This window comes from Clytia hemisphaerica, unplaced genomic scaffold, assembly GCF_902728285.1.
Source record: "Clytia hemisphaerica strain Z4C2 unplaced genomic scaffold, Clytia hemisphaerica genome assembly, whole genome shotgun sequence".
Lineage (NCBI taxonomy): Eukaryota > Metazoa > Cnidaria > Hydrozoa > Leptothecata > Clytiidae > Clytia > Clytia hemisphaerica.
In genome coordinates, this window is record NW_027103334.1 from 1,823,505 (window position 1) to 1,842,079 (window position 18,575).

Sequence of the window (18,575 nt, forward strand, 5' to 3'; positions counted from 1 at the left end):
CTTGTTAAGTTAAGGTTCGGCCTCGTGTGAGCATCACTCTCACAGTGTCGTTCGAGTGTCATTGGTATACGCCATGACTTGTCAGCTTGCGTCTGTCAAGTCGCAGTGTCTGCCGGCGCCTTGATTCTTACTCTTTTCGTAAGTAGGACCAATCCAGAATTTATTCGGAGGGCTCATATCTATCTTTCTATCATTGAGAAAAAGCAATAAACTTACACTAATCAACTGTCTCTTTAACGATTAATCATATTCCTCCATGAAACCAAGGCATCATTTCCTGCTGGGTTCTTTCGTTTTTCTTTAAAAAGAATCATCAACAAACTCTTGCACAGTCCCTTTTATTTACTTTGTTTCCCTGAAATGTAAAATTCACGAAATTTAGTTTCTAATTATATATTGCGTATTCGATAAAGGTTTTTGATAAAACAATACACCAAAACATATGGATAGAGTACAATAAAGCACGAAATATCAGCATTACTTTAGGAAGACCTAGTAAATAAAAAAAATCGAAATATGAGATAACTTATGTCTTCTTGATTAGGAATGAAAACGGAAAAAGGCTGCAGCTTATCATATCAAGATTTGATACTTTGTGCTCGTTCAAAAGATATTTCTGAGTGCAATATTTTCAAATAGAGATTCGGTAATAGAAATTCAACACCAAGATGAAAGGAAGCAAATAAGAACGGTCAAGGTTTAGAGTAACAGGAGAAAACTTTTGTTCTGATGATCAAGTTATATTTACTATAAAGAAAAAAATAATGATTCTTATCAGTAAAAAATATTTCAAAATATTTTTGTGAATTTAACAATCTGTACTCCGCTTTGTAGTAGTTAACTTCATTCTTGAATAAGAAATACCAACATTCGATTATGTTGTACAAAATCCATTGGAAATTATACGCGAACTGATGGCAATCTTTGAAGTTCGAAGTTAGGTGCTTTCCTGAAAACAAAACAATAATTCAACAATAAAACAAGAAATTCTTAATCACTATATAGCTAATTGATAATTGAGAATGAGGCTTTTTCTGAATATTGGACCTTTTGATTGAACTTCTAAGCTTCAAGAATTCCTTGAATAGATCAACTATCTGTCGCAGTCAAAAAGTCTATTCTTTACTGCTGATACACGTTTTTTTTTTAAGAAACTAGTTTTACCAAGCAGCCTAAATATTTCTTAAGAAATCGGCCTTTTGAGCCTTAAATGTTTCTTACATGTTTCTTACATTTTTCTAAACTTTTTGACATAATCAGCCTCATGGAAGGCTGGATTGGAAGGCTCTTAAGAAAAACCGAATTAAAAAATGATATTTCCTCATTCTCAGCCTCGGCATGTTTCTTAGATGTTTCTTAGTTTTTATCTGAAAAAGCTAATCAAAATTCAGAAAACGCGTGTCAAACTTAAAATCAAAAACATTCAAACTGAGCATTAGGCATTCTGAGCCTCATGTTTCTTAAAAGTGTGTTTCTTAAAAAAAAAAAACGTGCACAATAATGATCCCTTTTAAAAACCTAACATAATGTTAAAGGAGCTTTACACCCCTGTCCCACAGCCCCGGTGGAACTTTTTCCTGGGTGCTGGGATAAAAACTTCTATTGAAATTCCGATGAGGATAGAAATTCTATTGATCTAAGGTTAAAAAATCCAGTGGGGATGGTTTTGGAGTGCCATTTTTAAACATTGAATTTCGAATGGGATAAAATCAAACTAAATTTCCCAGTGTGTTTGAAATTCCAGGGTATTTTTCCACTTGGGAAATCAAGTCATACTACTAATATAATTTGCATTGTACTTTTATAGATTTAAAAGGCGCCTCTTTGTCTTGAATATAATGTTTATGCAAGGGGTACACACACAATTTCACTAAATCTTTTGGCCTGAAAGACTCTTTCGGCTTGAAAGGTCTGTTTCTCTTGAATAACTTTTAACCCAATAGATATTCATAATATTTTCCTTTAGAATTCTCGGGTAAACATAGGCGATGTTTGATCGCAGAACGAACCCCTTTTGAAAAAGACCCAAACCAATGGACGAATAGTTAAACTTTCTTATACCCCTAAAAGTTCATCTTGAAGTACACCCTAAAATAAAATGGAGTGGTCAATTTCTATATCAGATATATTGTAAAATATAAATCTCACCTCTGTACGACCAAATGCAGATGTCACACATTACTTCGAACTGGTTGGTCATCATGCCTTGCAGATTTCGATATGTGATTTTTCTGAGACAAAACGAGATCACACATGAAGACATTCATAAAAAATAAATTGCTGTGGCGCTGTGATAGCCTGATTGAACCAAGTTCCTTGATTGAACAGATTCCTGGAAGAAAATAAATTCATGAGATTCCTTAAAAAACCTTCCAAAGCTCAAGGTTGAACAGTTCATTTGGCGTATGGTTAAATTCTAGATGCCGAGTGATAACCTTAAATGATATAATTCATAAGTTAAAATATTAAAGCATTGTGTCCCGAAAAAAGTGAAGCAGAATTTAAAACTATGTTTTCTTGTCGTGCCTTTTCAGGGGGTCACCAGCATTTAATGAGTGACAAGGAGAGTGTTTTTGCCACAAAGAGATTCTATTAGTCCAGACGGAGTCCAGATGATATTTTTAAAATCTAAATATATTATTTCCCCGAACTAGTCACGTCATTTACCTACTTCTAATTTTGTTGGAATGAGAAAGTCGCATCAGATTGATCAGGTTAACTTCAATTGTTCGAATCCGAAGTTTTTGGTATTGGGTGTCAATTTAGACGTGTTTCTTAACAAGTTTCACCACAATGGCCTCATTTCTAGGGCGTCACCTGAAAAAGCTATAAAAAAAGCCATTAATTAAGACAACCCCTGTCTCACAGCCCCGGTGGAACTTTCTTTTCTTCAGTGGGGATAAAAATCCCTATTGAAATCCCAATGGGGATAGAAATTGTATTCTTCCAAGGTTAAAAAATTTTTGAATGTAATCTTTAGACATTGATTTCCCAGTGGAGCTAAAATTCTAGGGTCTTTTCCCACCAGGGAACAAATTTTTGCCAAATTTTCCAGTTGGAATGGGGTCCCACTGGGTCTGTGACACAGGGGTGATTAGCAACAAAACAAAATATAAATAAAATACTGTAAAATAACCTGCAAGCTAGCTAAAATTTTGTTTTGGCAATGCAGGGCTATTCTTGAAAAATGTTCCCTAGGTTCAATAAGGCCTTGTATACAATAAGGAACGAAAATGAATAAAGCAAACATCAGTAAACACTTTCGGTTTAGCGCCTAATCAAGTGGTAGTGGTTGTAATTCAAGAGACTTACCCATGCTGGATCATTTAATGGTTTTTCAGAAACATTTCATCGTCGGGCAATTCCTTCATGCTGACAGAGGGATGTGATGTGTAATCAATGAAACATCCGTCCTTAGCTCCTTCTCATCTTTCTTAGCCAGTTGATCATGTCTTGGCAGGCATTATACTCTTGGCTGAATCGACGGTTGAGCCATGGATGGCTTCTTTTCACCATTTCTTGTTTGATATAAGCGTTGGAATCTATCCTGAGAACGTTAAAATTTAGGAATGAGTGTGGTAATAGCACATTAAGAAATTTTGAATTAATTTTGAAAATGACCTTTTGAGGAGAGGTGTTGCAAAGCGTGAAACTGTTGAAAGATGTGGAGAGGTGTGGTGACCAAATCGATGGTAATTTAGGATGAACTTTTCAAAGAAAGATGTGACAAACCTTGACCTGTTAGAAGATGTGAAATTCACTGAGATTTGCAGTGATTTATTGAGGACTGAAATTTATTGAGATTTAAATTTTTGGAGGAGAGGGGGTGATTGTCCCGGGGGCAATTGTCCGGGGGGCAATTGTCACGAGGGGGAATTGTCCTAGAACCGTGGTGAAGTGGTAATAACTCATTGAAAAAACTGGTGGAAATTTGGAATCTCTCCGGGAGAGGTGGACAAACCCTGAGCTGTTGAAATAATTTGAAATTCACTGAGATTTGCCGTGGTTTATTGAGACTGAACTTTATGGAGGAGAGGTGTGGTGAAGTGGTGATAACTCGTTGAGATAATTGGCAGTAAATCTGGAATGAATATCTCGGGGTGAGGTGTGCCAAACTGTGGTTGGGAGAGAGAGAAAAAGAAAATGGTGGTACCGGTACCAGTGGTATTTGGAGACTGAACTTTTGGAAGGGAGTATTATGAGACTGAAATGAGGTGTGGCGATTCCGAAGTTGACTAGACTGATGATCAGTGAGTGAATTTTCGAGGAGAGGTTTCGCAAACTATCAAGTGGCAAAAATTCATTGAGAAATTCAGTGATTAATAGATTTTTTAAGGAGAGTTGAGCCAATCTTGAAGCATTAGAAAGTTAAAAAACCAGTTGTATTTTGAGACTGATTTATAAAGATATGATAGAAGTACTGAATGGTAAGCTGTGGAACTGTTTAGATATTTGGTAATAATTCATTGAAAGATTAATGGTATTTTGAGAATTGGAACTTCTTGGATCTGAAATTCGAGCCATGAAACCTGAGATTCTAGTGTAACTTTAAAATATTGTGAAGAGAGTTGACGTATCTTATGGCTGAAACTTTGAGAGGAAATTAGCAAAGCGTGACACTGAAGAGAGATGATCATAAATATACTAGGAAAAACTGGTGGTATGGCCGAATTCCTAGAAGAAACTGTGGAGGGTTGGTAAAATACTGAGAAAACTGGTGGTGTTTTGTAGTGAATTTTTTATGAGAGGTGTGGCAGCCCATGAGAGTTTGGAGAACGTGACAATTGTTCATGGAGAAAATCCAGTGGTATTTTGAACTTTTTGGGAAGGAGTGGCAAATAAAATAAAATAATATAATAAAATCTGTGGTCATTAACTGAGGAAACTAGTAGTACTTAAAAATGGGTGCAAATCGTGAAACTTTGGAGAGCATGAACTTTTGGGGAGACAAACAGAGAACTTTGGAAAGCGTGGTAGCTATTAACTGAAGAAAGTGGTGGTATTTTCGAAGCGAGTTTTCTAGGAGAGGGTTTGCAAACCGTGAAACTTTGAAACGTGGTCATTATTCATTGAGAAAATTCAGTGGTACTTTGAAACTGAATTATCTAGGTGTGGCAAGCCATACAACTGTGGGGAGAAGTGGAAATATTTCATCTAGAAATACAATGGTATTTTGGCAACAAAATCTTTGACGAGGTGTAACAAACAGAACTTGAAATTGGTGGAATTTTTAAAGTGGGTTCCATGGAAATGCCATCTCGGAAAGGGATATTCTGAAAAGGCATACTCTGGAAAGGCTGTGCAAACCGTGAAACATTGGAGATAATGGTAGAAATTTACTGAGAAAACCCAGTGGTATTTGAGACTGAATTTTCTAGGCGACGTGTAGCAAACGATAAAATTTGGTGAGCATGGTAGTTATTAACTGAGGGAACTGGTGGTATTTTCGAAGTGAGTTTTCTAAGAAAGGTTGGCAAACCATGAAACTTTGGAGAATGTGGTCATTATTTATTGATAGAATTCAGTGCTATTTTCGGACTGAATTTTCTAGCAGAGATGCGGGAAACTGTTGAACTGTTAAGATAACTGGTAATAATTCATTGAGAAATGTAATCGTATTTTGAGGATGAATCCTTTCGAGGAGGTTAGGAAACCATGGTAATTATCTATTGATAAATAGTGGTACTTTGAGATGGAACTACCACAAGAAGTCTTATAAACCGTGATTCTTTGAGTAGGGGTGTAACAAACAGAGTATTTTGGAGGGAGTGAATGTGGCAAACAGATGTGGTAAACAAAAAACTGCGGAGAGCGTGGTAATGAATGATGGTATCTTTGAATTGAGTTTTCCCGGAGGGGTGCTGCAAATCGTGAACCTGCTGAGAGAGATCTAGTGGTGTTTTGGGAGTTAATTTTCTAGGATCGGCAAGCCATACAACTGTTGGGAGACGTGGGAAGATTTCATTTAGAAATAGTGGTATTTTGGCAACGAAATTTTGATTTGAGGAGAGGTGTAACAAACAGAGAATTTTGGAGAGTATGTGATAGTAGTCAACTTTAAATTCGTGGAATTTTTAAAGTGGGTTCCACGGATTGGCCATCTCGGAAAGGCATACTCCGGAAAGGTTGTACAAACCATGAAACTTTGGAGATAATGGTAGAGAGGGAGTGAATGTGGCAGACAGATGTGACAAAACAAAAAACTGTGGAGAGTGTAGTAATGACTGGTGGTATCTTTGAAGTGAGTTTTTCCGGAGGGTTGTTGCAAACCGTGAAGCTTTGAGGAGTGAGGTGGTTGAGAAAATTCAGTGGTATTATTTTGAAACTGAATTTTCTAGATGTGGCAAGAAATACAAGAGTCGAGAGAAGTGGGACTATTTCATTTATAAAAACAGTGGTATTTTGGCAAGGAAATCTCTTAGGAGAGGCAACAAGCAGATAACTTTGAAGAGCATGGTAATGATTGGAAAGTGGTGGAATTTTATGGTATTTTGAGAGCGAATTTTCTAGGAGATTTGGACATGTGTGAACCAGCGGTAGTTCGGAACAGAAGTTATCGAGGAGAGGTGTAATAAACCAGACTTAACACAGTTTTACAGAGATGGTAGTCATTTACTGGGGAAGCTGGCTGCTTTTGGAGTCCATCGAATGAATGGTCTGGGAAAAGTTTAACAAACTATGAAACAGTGGAGAGAAGTGGTCATTACTTATTGAGAAATCTCGTGGTATTTTGGAACAGAACTTTTCATGGAGAAGTGTGGCTAATAGATAAGACAGAAAAATGTTTGTAGTATGTGCTGAATTTCAAAACCCTCATTCTGGTACTTGAAAGAAGAAGAACAGCTAGCAGAGTTGTATAATTCTTGTTATTAATACAATTTTCCTGTCCAGATGGACAGGAGGAAATATTGGTTTACATGTTAATTGCATACATACTGACGACATTGTGAGAAGGACCTATGCTAAGATAGAGAGACCACATTGATTACGGAAGTCTATCGAATAGAATTTTCAAGATTATTCGATGATATCAGAAAAAAAGATTTATTCAAAGTTTTGAAACTTTTGTGAAACACATCTTTTGGTCAGAATATGAAATGCTATTTGTATGTCTATTTTGTAACTTTTATCAAGGCCATGACTTTTGTTATGTGTTTTTTTTAGGTGAAAACTACATCATATTACCAGGCATTTGCTTGTTCAAATTTTGTTGACTAATGCTTTCCTAATAGGAGACAGATGCATTGTTTGTTTTTTAAAAGAATTACCTCCCAAGTCATTTCTTTCACTTTCAGAAAAGGGACTATTAAAATTTAGAAATATGCATTTCCAAAATTTTATAATTCTGTGTTGTCAAGTTCAGCATAACCTTTCATCTTATGTCCATGCTGCGATTTTCCTGGTCCATCCTTACATGTGCCATCTGGATTCTGAAAATCATTGATAAGTTGAAGATAGTGTTTGTAGTTCTTTGGACAGCTGGTACGATTTTGAAAGGGTGGCAGGGTCTGTTGTTGACATTGGAAGGTTTGAATACTTGACTGCGATCTGTCAATTCATCCAGCTCTCTTGGGCAGCGTTGGGTTGACTCTGCGCAAGCGTTCATGGTGCTCTTAATCCAGACTGCTTGACAATATTTTGGGTGAAGACGAACATGCTAGTAGGAATCAAACCCATCAAACCAACCATATTGTGTATATTTTTGATTGATATGTTGTTGATATAAAACTAATATACAAAAAATAAATATACAACTTAAAACAATCAAAACTATTCGAAGCCCATTCAAAGCTATGATACCAATCTTTTTTGACGAACTAATTTCTTTCAAGCACTCCTCGATAGATTTAGCTCCACACTTGTAAATCAGGGGCATTTCTCTTTGTGGGGTCCTATGAAAGAAATGACCAAACCAAAAATTGAGCAAAAATCACTCAATGAGATTCAAAAAAAGGATGAGTTTTAAATGTAGGAGTAATTTTTTACAACAAGAGAACGATTTTTGCCAATTTTTTAAGGTTTTTCTCATTATTTAGGTTTATACTAAAAAATCCATCGATATTTTAAAAGTTATCTTCCATTAAAAGTTAAAGAATACATCACTCAGAGTTTTGTGCTTACACACTAATCATATGTACAGTAATGATTGAAAATTTGAAATTCTACGTAAAAAGTTGAAAAACTGGATAATTTTTGCAATAAAACTGTAATAAAAACAATGATTAAAACATATTGAAAATAAAATTTATGATTCATCCGGGGGAACCGATTTGAAGGTCTTCAGATTAAATCTGTTGTTATGGCGACATGTGGAAATAAATTCTGATCTTTTGTACGAGATGAAGCTCTGATGTAATTAAGTGAAATTTTTCTGTGAGACAGAGGTTGCAGTTTACCGTCAAGCCATACGAGCGGGCGTGGTCGATAATCTCCCATGATAATTTTGGTTGTATGTTTTTGATTTGCAGGTCCCAAACGTGGTTGGATAACTCTGTTGATGCCCTTTTGTATTCATAGTTGAAGGTGTTATTATGGCTGTACCATCTTTGTTTGAAAGAAATCTGCTAAAAAAACCATCAATTTTTCAAAGCAATTTTTGGAACAAGATGAGTTTGCCATAAAAACGATGAAAATAGATCGATCTATCCCAGCTGGCACACAACGTTGTTTCAACGTTTATCTAACGTTCATAACGTCCATATAACGTTAGATGAACGTTGAAACAACGTTGTGTACCAGCTGGGATGAATGCCCTTTCAGCAATTAATTTATACCTCCTTCAGAAGTGTATTTTGAAAGAAAGCCATGAAATAATTGATATCTACCCTCTGTGGCATCGTATCAAAACCTCTGAACAGAAAAAAGAACAGGTTTGGGAATATGATTAATCAATCCCTTACAGTTTGTTAACTTTACATTAGATAATGATTTGCAAGAGGCAAATTTGTTTAAGATGATTTTAGAAATACATTTAAGACAATTCATCACTGACAGAAATGTATTTTATAGGGAGTTCTGGTGGATGTAAATAAACAAGTTCTTACCTAATATTACGTATGTCTCAGCTGAATATATGGATGGAATGGTTGTTTCATCAGCACATTCAGAATGTTGAACTCTGCAAAAAGGTTTTCTCCATACAAGTGCACTGTAAATACGTCCTGCTGTGTGACCCAGTGTGATCCTAAAATGAATAATTATTTGCTTTAAACAAATTTACAAAATCACTAAGTCCGACGTTCAATAATTTTTTAAAGAGTTTGAATCTAGTAAGCTCAAGATATGATTAACTAATCACTTTCAGTTTGGCACCATTTGATTACATTAGATAATGATTTGCAAGAGACACTGCACCCTTTACAAACTTGTCTAAGATGAGTTTTGAAATATGATAAAACCTACTCATCACTGACAGACATTCTATAGGAAGTACTGGTTGACAAAAATAAACCTTTCCTTACCAAATATTACGTATGTCTCAGCTGAATATATGGATGGAATGGTTGTTTCATCAGCACATTCAGAATGTTGAACTCTGCAAAAAGGTTTTCTCCATACAAGTGCACTGTAAATACGTCCTGCTGTGTGACCCAGTGTGATCCTAAAATGAATAATTATTTGCTTTAAACAAATTTACAAAATCACTAAGTCCGACGTTCAATAATTTTTTAAAGAGTTTGAATCTAGTAAGCTCAAGATATGATTAAACAATCACTTACAGTTTGGCACCATTTGATTACATTAGATAATGATTTGCAAGAGACACTGCACCCTTTACAAATTTGTCTAAGATGAGTTTTGAAATATGATAAAACCTACTCATCACTGACAGACATGTGTTCTATAGGAAGTACTGGTTGACAAAAATAAACCTTTCCTTACCTAATATTACGCATGTCTCAGCTGAATATATGGATGGAATGGTTGTTTCATCAGCACATTCAGAATGTTGAACTCTGCAAAAAGGTTTTCTCCATACAAGTGCACTGTAAATACGTCCTGCTGTGTGACCCAGTGTGATCCTAAAATGGATAATTATTTGCTTTAAACAAATTTACAAAATCACTAAGTCCGACGTTCAATAATTTTTAAAAGAGTTTGAATCGAGTAAGCTCAAGATATGATTAACTAATCACTTACAGTTTGGCACCATTTGATTACATTAGATAATGATTTGCAAGAGACACTGCACCCTTTACAAATTTGTCTAAGATGAGTTTTGAAATATGATAAAACCTACTCATCACTGACAGACATGTATTCTATAGGAAGTACTGGTTGACAAAAATAAACCTTTCCTTACCAAATATTACGTATGTCTCAGCTGAATATATGGATGGAATGGTTGTTTCATCAGCACATTCAGAATGTTGAACTCTGCAAAAAGGTTTTCTCCATACAAGTGCACTGTAAATACGTCCTGCTGTGTGACCCAGTGTGATCCTAAAATGAATAATTATTTGCTTTAAACAAATTTACAAAATCACTAAGTCCGACGTTCAATAATCTTTTAAAGAGTTTGAATCTAGTAAGCTCAAGATATGATTAACTAATCACTTACAGTTTGGCACCATTTGATTACATTAGATAATGATTTGCAAGAGGCAATGTACCCTTTACAAATTTGTCTAAGATGAGTTTTGAAATATGATAAAACCTACTCATCACTGACAGACATGTATTCTATAGGAAGTACTGGTTGACAAAAATAAACCTTTCCTTACCAAATATTACGTATGTCTCAGCTGAATATATGGATGGAATGGTTGTTTCATCAGCACATTCAGAATGTTGAACTCTGCAAAAAGGTTTTCTCCATACAAGTGCACTGTAAATACGCCCTGCTGTGTGACCCAGTGTGATCCTAAAATGGATAATTATTTGCTTTAAACAAATTTACAAAATCACTAAGTCCGACGTTCAATAATTTTTTAAAGAGTTTGAATCTAGTAAGCTCAAGATATGATTAACTAATCACTTACAGTTTGGCACCATTTGATTACATTAGATAATGATTTGCAAGAGACACTGCACCCTTTACAAATTTGTCTAAGATGAGTTTTGAAATATGATAAAACCTACTCATCACTGACAGACATGTGTTCTATAGGAAGTACTGGTTGACAAAAATAAACCTTTCCTTACCAAATATTACGTATGTCTCAGCTGAATATATGGATGGAATGGTTGTTTCATCAGCACATTTTTGAAATATGATACAACCGACTCATCACATAATTACTAAGTTAGACAAAGCCGCATTATTACTTTCATAAATGGTTTGAATCTAATAATCGCATTTTCAATATAAAGAAGATTCATATTATCAAAAATGAGGGAATCTTTACTTGTCCCTCATGTGAAAGCTACTTTAATAAGATAAAAAAGAGATCTTCTTTTACCTCTTTAGGTCTTTGCGTGGATCAAACATATTCTATGCAATCGTCATCGTAATAGATTAATAAATAAGTAGTAGGTGATCTATTACTTCATGACTTGACAGCTGAAACTCGATTTGAGTCTTTAATCTGCTGATTCACATTATGGTGTCACAGCAACGTTAATTTTATGATAATCTGATGTACTTGGAGTATGAAATCATCCCCATAAAAGTTTTTACATCTTCCTTCATTGATGATTTTAGTGCTTCAGTTGTCTCCAGGCTTCAAAAAATTTGCAATAAATTTTTAAAGTAATCCAGTAAGATTCACTGACACCTATTAAAAAATAAAGTAATAAAAAAATGAAAGGAATGAACAGGGGTATTCTGGTGCTTATTTAATCTATTATACCTAAAGAAAAAAAATAAACTAAATTAGTTACTGTAAGTATCAACCTCCAGGCTTTTTAAAGGCCAACAGAAATTGTCATCTTGACCACAATATGCGGGTGGCGAAGTTTGTGTCTTTTCGCTGTTTCCTTTTTCCTCTGGTGTTTTTGCTTTTGCATTGTTGTGAATACAAGCTCAAAATATTTCCCGTCATTGGCTCTGTTCATTCTGAAAGCATGTAAACACAATATTCACTGCTATGCTCGGTCTAAGCAAATGAATGCCAGGGTTTCACTTTTTTAAAAAATGGAGCATGTTGAGTGAATTGTCGTGAATACAAGTTCAAAATATTTACCCGTCATTGGCTTTGTTCATTCTGAAAGCATGTAAACACAATATTCACTGCTATGCTCGGTCTAAGCAAATGAATGCCAGGGTTTCACTTTTTATTTAAAAAAATGGAGCATGTTGAGTGAATTGTCGTGAATACAAGTTCAAAATATTTACCCGTCATTGGCTCTGTTCATTCTGAAAGCATGTAAACACAATATTCAATGCTATGCTCGGTCTAAGCAAATGAATCCCAGGGTTTCACTTTTTAAAAAAATTGGAGCATGTTGAGTCAATTGTCGTGAATACAAGCTCAAAATATTTACCCGTCATTGGCTCTGTTCATTCTGAAAGCATGTAAACACAATATTCAATGCTATGCTCGGTCTAAGCAAATGAATGCCAGGGTTTCACTTTTGCAAAAAATGGAGCATGTTGAGTGAATTGTCGTGAATACAAGTTCAAAATATTTACCCGTCATTGGCTCTGTTCATTCTGAAAGCATGTAAACACAATATTCAATGCTATGCTCGGTCTAAGCAAATGAATGCCAGGGTTTCACTTTTTATTTAAAAAAATGGAGCATGTTGAGTGAATTGTCGTGAATACAAGTTCAAAATATTTACCCGTCATTGGCTCTGTTCATTCTGAAAGCATGTAAACACAATATTCACTGCTATGCTCGGTCTAAGCAAATGAATGCCAGGGTTTCACTTTTTAAAAAAATGGAGCATGTTGAGTGAATTGTCGTGAATACAAGTTCAAAATATTTACCCGTCATTGGCTCTGTTCATTCTGAAAGCATGTAAACACAATATTCAATGCTATGCTCGGTCTAAGCAAATGAATGCCAGGGTTTCACTTTTTATTTAAAAAAATGGAGCATGTTGAGTGAATTGTCGTGAATACAAGTTCAAAATATTTACCCGTCATTGGCTCTGTTCATTCTGAAAGCATGTAAACACAATATTCACTGCTATCCTCGGTCTAAGCAAATGAATGCCAGGGTTTCACTTTTAAAAAAAATGGAGCATGTTGAGTGAATTGTCGTGAATACAAGTTCAAAATATTTACCCGTCATTGGCTCTGTTCATTCTGAAAGCATGTAAACACAATATTCAATGCTATGCTCGGTCTAAGCAAATGAATGCCAGGGTTTCACTTTTTATTTAAAAAAATGGAGCATGTTGAGTGAATTGTCGTGAATACAAGTTCAAAATATTTACCATTGGCTCTGTTCATTCTGAAAGCATGTAAACACAATATTCAATGCTATGCTCGGTCTAAGCAAATGAATGCCAGGGTTTCATTTTTTATTTAAAAAAATGGAGCATGTTGAGTGAATTGTCGTGAATACAAGTTCAAAATATTTACCCGTCATTGGCTCTGTTCATTCTGAAAGCATGTAAACACAATATTCACTGCTATGCTCGGTCTAAGCAAATGAATGCCAGGGTTTCACTTTTTAAAAAAATGGAGCATGTTGAGTGAATTGTCGTGAATACAAGTTCAAAATATTTACCCGTCATTGGCTCTGTTCATTCTGAAAGCATGTAAACACAATATTCACTGCTATGCTCGGTTTAAGCAAATGAATGCCAGGGTTTCACTTTTTAAAAAAATGGAGCATGTTGAGTGAATTGTCGTGAATACAAGTTCAAAATATTTACCCGTCATTGGCTCTGTTCATTCTGAAAGCATGTAAACACAATATTCAATGCTATGCTCGGTCTAAGCAAATGAATTGCCAGGGTTTCACTTTTATTAAAAAATGGAGCATGTTGAGTGAATTGTCGTGAATACAAGTTCAAAATATTTACCCGTCATTGGCTCTGTTCATTCTGAAAGCATGTAAACACAATATTCACTGCTATGCTCGGTCTAAGCAAATGAATGCCAGGGTTTCACTTTTTATTTAAAAAAATGGAGCATGTTGAGTGAATTGTCGTGAATACAAGTTCAAAATATTTACCCGTCATTGGCTCTGTTCATTCTGAAAGCATGTAAACACAATATTCAATGCTATGCTCGGTCTAAGCAAATGAATGCCAGGGTTTCACTTTTTATTTAAAAAAATGGAGCATGTTGAGTGAATTGTCGTGAATACAAGTTCAAAATATTTACCCGTCATTGGCTCTGTTCATTCTGAAAGCATGTAAACACAATATTCAATGCTATGCTCGGTCTAAGCAAATGAATGCCAGGGTTTCACTTTTTATTTAAAAAATGGAGCATGTTGAGTGAATTGTCGTGAATACAAGTTCAAAATATTTACCCGTCATTGGCTCTGTTCATTCTGAAAGCATGTAAACACAATATTCACTGCTATGCTCGGTCTAAGCAAATGAATGCCAGGGTTTCACTTTTTATTTTAAAAAATGGAGCATGTTGAGTGAATTGTCGTGAATACAAGTTTAAAATATTTACCATTGGCTCTGTTCATTCTGAAAGCATGCAAACACAATATTCACTGCTATGCTCGGTCTAAGCAAATGAATGCCAGGGTTTCACTTTTTAAAAAAATGGAGCATGTTGAGTGAATTGTCGTGAATACAAGTTCAAAATATTTACCCGTCATTGGCTCTGTTCATTCTGAAAGCATGTAAACACAATATTCACTGCTATGCTCGGTCTAAGCAAATGAATGCCAGGGTTTCACTTTTTAAAAAAATGGAGCATGTTGAGTGAATTGTCGTGAATACAAGTTCAAAATATTTACCCGTCATTGGCTCTGTTCATTCTGAAAGCATGTAAACACAATATTCACTGCTATGCTCAGTGTAAGCAAATGAATGCCAGGGTTACACTTACAAGAAATGGTGCATGTTGAGTGCATTATTTTAAATACGAGCTCAATATCTTTTCCTGTCATACACTGGAACCAGCGTAGCCTACCTTAACGTAGCAAATCGTCAATCGGAGCGATGTCAAGCCCATCTTAAAGAACAGTCATAAAGACCCTTTCTGACAAACGCGTTGAAGAAATCTACCTAATCATAACATTATCATTGCGAACAAGCCTGCTTCAACCATCCACAGTTACAGCCCAAGGTGTGCTTGCATGTAACATGACACCTCTCACAGCAAATGAAAATACACGACCACGACACTTGAAAGAAATATTTTTATTTGTTAAAATTGGAAGTAACTCCCTGAATTTCTTTCATGCCTACCTGACACGGGAAGTAATGGCATCAAAGCAGCCACCATTGTTTTCAATCATATCACCGAGATAAAAAAATGTCTGTACAATTTCAAGATTAAACTATATATAGCAAAAACAGTAGGATGAGGTACATCAACATGATTTAAACAGACTGGACATACATAATTCAAGTCTCCTTTTAGGTGACCTTTTATCCTATAGCAACGTTTGTGTATGTAGCATTGATATCTACTACATAGAATAGAATTGCTTCCTACACCCTTATAAAGAACACCACAAGGTCATTTACTTAATTTTTGTCTTTCACTCAGGCCATTATGCAGTGCGTAACCTTGGTCTTACGAGTGTTAACAATAAGGCAATTAGCTTCAATTCCTTGTTTCCACAAAAGAAGCTTTAACAAGAGCTCATTCTTTGATTCAGCAACAATAACAAGATCATCAGCGTACGGTAATTCCCAGGGACAGCCAGTTCGAAATTCTCGGGACAGAGCCTCCATAATAATTATAAATAACAGAGGACTTAGGACTGAGTCTTGATGGACACCAACCTTTGCGTTAAATTCTTCACTAAACTGACCATTAATCCTGACACACGATTTTGGACCGTTATTAATCGCTTGAACAGTTTGTACAATCCATTTAGGGACACCAAGGCTACGCATAGCCCACCATAGTACCTTCCTGGGAATGCGATCAAAGGCCTTTTCCAAATCTACGAAGGCGAAGACAATATCTTTCCTTTTGCCTAAATATTTTTCTTGTAGCTGTCGAAGAATAGAAATAGCATCAGTCGTACCTCGACCAGGGATGAAGCCAAATTGCATCTCATCGATTGAGATTTGCTCTTTGACACGAATTTCGAGAATATGTTCAAGAACTTTAAGTGAAACTTCAAGCAACTTAAGACCGCGACGGTTGCCACACTCTAGTGAGTCACCTTTACCTTTGTACAGACTGATAATGAAAGATTCATTCCATTCTACAGGAACTTTACCTTCACGAATGACCATATTTATAAGTGGTGTTAGTTTTGGATCAACACTGTCACATGAGATCTTGAGAATGACCGGAAAAATGCTACTAGGGCCCACAGATTTGCAAGACTTCATTTTCTTTATAGCTGATAGTACCATTTCCTGCGGAATTTTTAACGGGGGACCTATGATGAGCTCTGCATGAGAGAGAACAGATTCGTCCCAATCAAACTCCGAATTCAAAAGTACCGCGTAATGTTGCTTCCAAACATCTAATTTCGACTTATCATCATACACAATGACACCTTCTTTATTCTTGATAAATTTCTCGCCAACAATGTCCTGACTTTCAGATTTTAACTTTCTGGCAAGCTGGAAAACATGATTCAGCTTATCCTTGTCATGAAGATAGCAAAATCTTTCATCAGAAGCATTTTTCTTAGCAATATAAACCCCAGACTTCGCTCTACGTTTGACATCCAAGTAGGGCTCTTTTTGACCACCTTGTTTCCAACATTTCCAAAGTCTGCACTTTTCTTTCACCGCAAAATCAACGGTTTCATTCCACCACCAAGTTTCTTTACACCTCTGTTGCGATTTAGATCAACCATAGGTTGTATCAAATGACTCGAGAATGGAAGACTTTAATATTTTCCAAGACTCAATATCATTGCGTTTTGTAATTTAGCGTTAACACATTCACGAAAGACTTCGGACAAAGCAGGGTCTCTCAGTTTCCAGACACGTCTAGGGAAGGTTTCATGTCACCAATAATTAATTTGTGATAGGGTGTACATTCTTCCCCATTTATAACAGTAAAATTATGAACTAATTTAAGGTGGTTACGAGGGATAAGAATAAAATCTATTTGAGATACAGATGGTCCAGACTAGTAAGTGATCAATTTACTGTCTGGTTTGGAAATGAAAGTGTTTGTGATAGATAGATTAGCAGCTAAACAGAAGTATAGAGACCTAACACCGTCAGCATTTCTAGGACCATAACCATTTCCACCATGAACATGCCATTTCCACCATGTCGAAGCCAGCTGTATCCTTGCCAACATGACCATTTTGAGATCACCACATATTATTGAAAATTACTTTGCTGGAGTTATGGCCGTTTGAGCCAAGAGATCATTATAAAATTTGTCTTTCTCAGATTCAGGAAGACCAGTTTGAGGTACAGAGACACTGAAGAAACGGATGATTGATTTCTCTATCATGATACAGATATACATAATCCTACTGTTTACACGTTCAACTGATATAACATTTTCGATAAAAGCTTCATCAAGAAGGATACCAGCACCATCATAACCAGCAACATCACCATACCAGAAAAATTTATATTTGCTGTTTTTACCACTGATTTCTCTGGCTGAATGACCTTTCCAGCGAGATTCTTCGCACAGATTGAAATTTCGCGACGTGAAACTGTGTCTACAATTTCTCCAGATCTACCTTTCATGGTTCCGACATTCAAAGTATTGTGCGACTAAGGTGACTGAGGTTTGTAAGGATTTGAATATCAACTTAGAGGCAAGTGACATTGACAGGGCCCATCGTGTGGGAAAAGATCGTAAAACTATGATTGTTAAATTTTACTCCTTCAATAAACGAACAAGTATCTACAAAAATAGGAAAAATGCTACGAACAAAAATATAAAAGTTTATTTGGATTTGACGAAACAGCGTCTCAAATTGTTGGATGAGGCCAGAGAGTTGATCACGAGAGATTGTAACGTTGAGTACGTATTTGGAGACATCAACTGCAATGTGGTTGCGAAATTGAAATCCTCCCAGTACAAGTTCTTCGACAACATTCACACGTTCAAAGATATGATTTTGCGTACAGAGTAGTCCATCTTTTGTCATGTCAACACCCTTGATGTATAGCATCTATGTATCTTTGGTGACATAATCTGACATAATCTTGAAAACATAGAGTTTTTTTTTCTGTTGTGATTTTGTTTTTCATCAAACTCTTCTCTTTTTTTCCATTATAACATTTTTTAAACCATCTGCCGTTTTTGCATTTTATATAATGCCCTTTTTCTACACTGAAAGTGATTATTAATTGCTTTTCTTTTGTCTTTTTATCACCTGCACTTTGATTACGGGTGTGATTACCATTACATTTGTGTTCGAGTATTTTCTACCTAATTACTTTTTATCAACTCTTTTTTTTTCTATAATGTCTTGTCGTATCTTTTTTACTATTTTATGTGTATGTTGGAGCTACATCTGTAAGGTTTGTTTTGGTTTTGGATTTGTCGAACCGGATGGCTTGATATGGGAATAAGTCTACAGCAGTATAGAGCGTGCGTTGGA

The 18,575-nt window shown here is 35.7% G+C and overlaps 3 long non-coding RNA genes across 4 annotated transcripts in view; all 3 read right to left on the reverse strand.

Moving 5' to 3' along the window:
* Window positions 1–729: 729 nt before the first annotated feature.
* Window positions 730–4,358, reverse strand: LOC136816410 (uncharacterized). The gene is made up of 4 exons (XR_010847925.1): window positions 3,313–4,358; window positions 2,672–2,826; window positions 2,149–2,332; window positions 730–949 (listed from the first exon to the last, which is right to left on the reverse strand). It is a non-coding gene; the product is annotated as an uncharacterized lncRNA (long non-coding RNA).
* Window positions 4,359–8,053: 3,695 nt separating this feature from the next.
* LOC136817209 (uncharacterized) lies at window positions 8,054–9,826 on the reverse strand. 2 transcript variants are annotated; one of them, XR_010848051.1, is made up of 4 exons: window positions 9,720–9,826; window positions 9,462–9,601; window positions 9,045–9,184; window positions 8,054–8,561 (listed from the first exon to the last, which is right to left on the reverse strand). It is a non-coding gene; the product is annotated as an uncharacterized lncRNA (long non-coding RNA). The 2 variants fall into 2 exon arrangements; XR_010848049.1 differs by having other exon boundaries at window positions 8,054–8,564.
* A 71-nt stretch (window positions 9,827–9,897) lies between these two features.
* Window positions 9,898–18,575, reverse strand: part of LOC136817221 (uncharacterized) — a 28,533-nt gene continuing 19,855 nt past the window's right edge. Inside the window, exons 6-9 of the long non-coding RNA XR_010848052.1 lie at window positions 11,489–11,717; window positions 10,725–10,864; window positions 10,304–10,443; window positions 9,898–10,022 (exon numbers count right to left, since the gene is read on the reverse strand). This is a non-coding gene — a long non-coding RNA (uncharacterized lncRNA). The remainder of the gene's footprint in view (window positions 10,023–10,303; window positions 10,444–10,724; window positions 10,865–11,488; window positions 11,718–18,575) is intronic.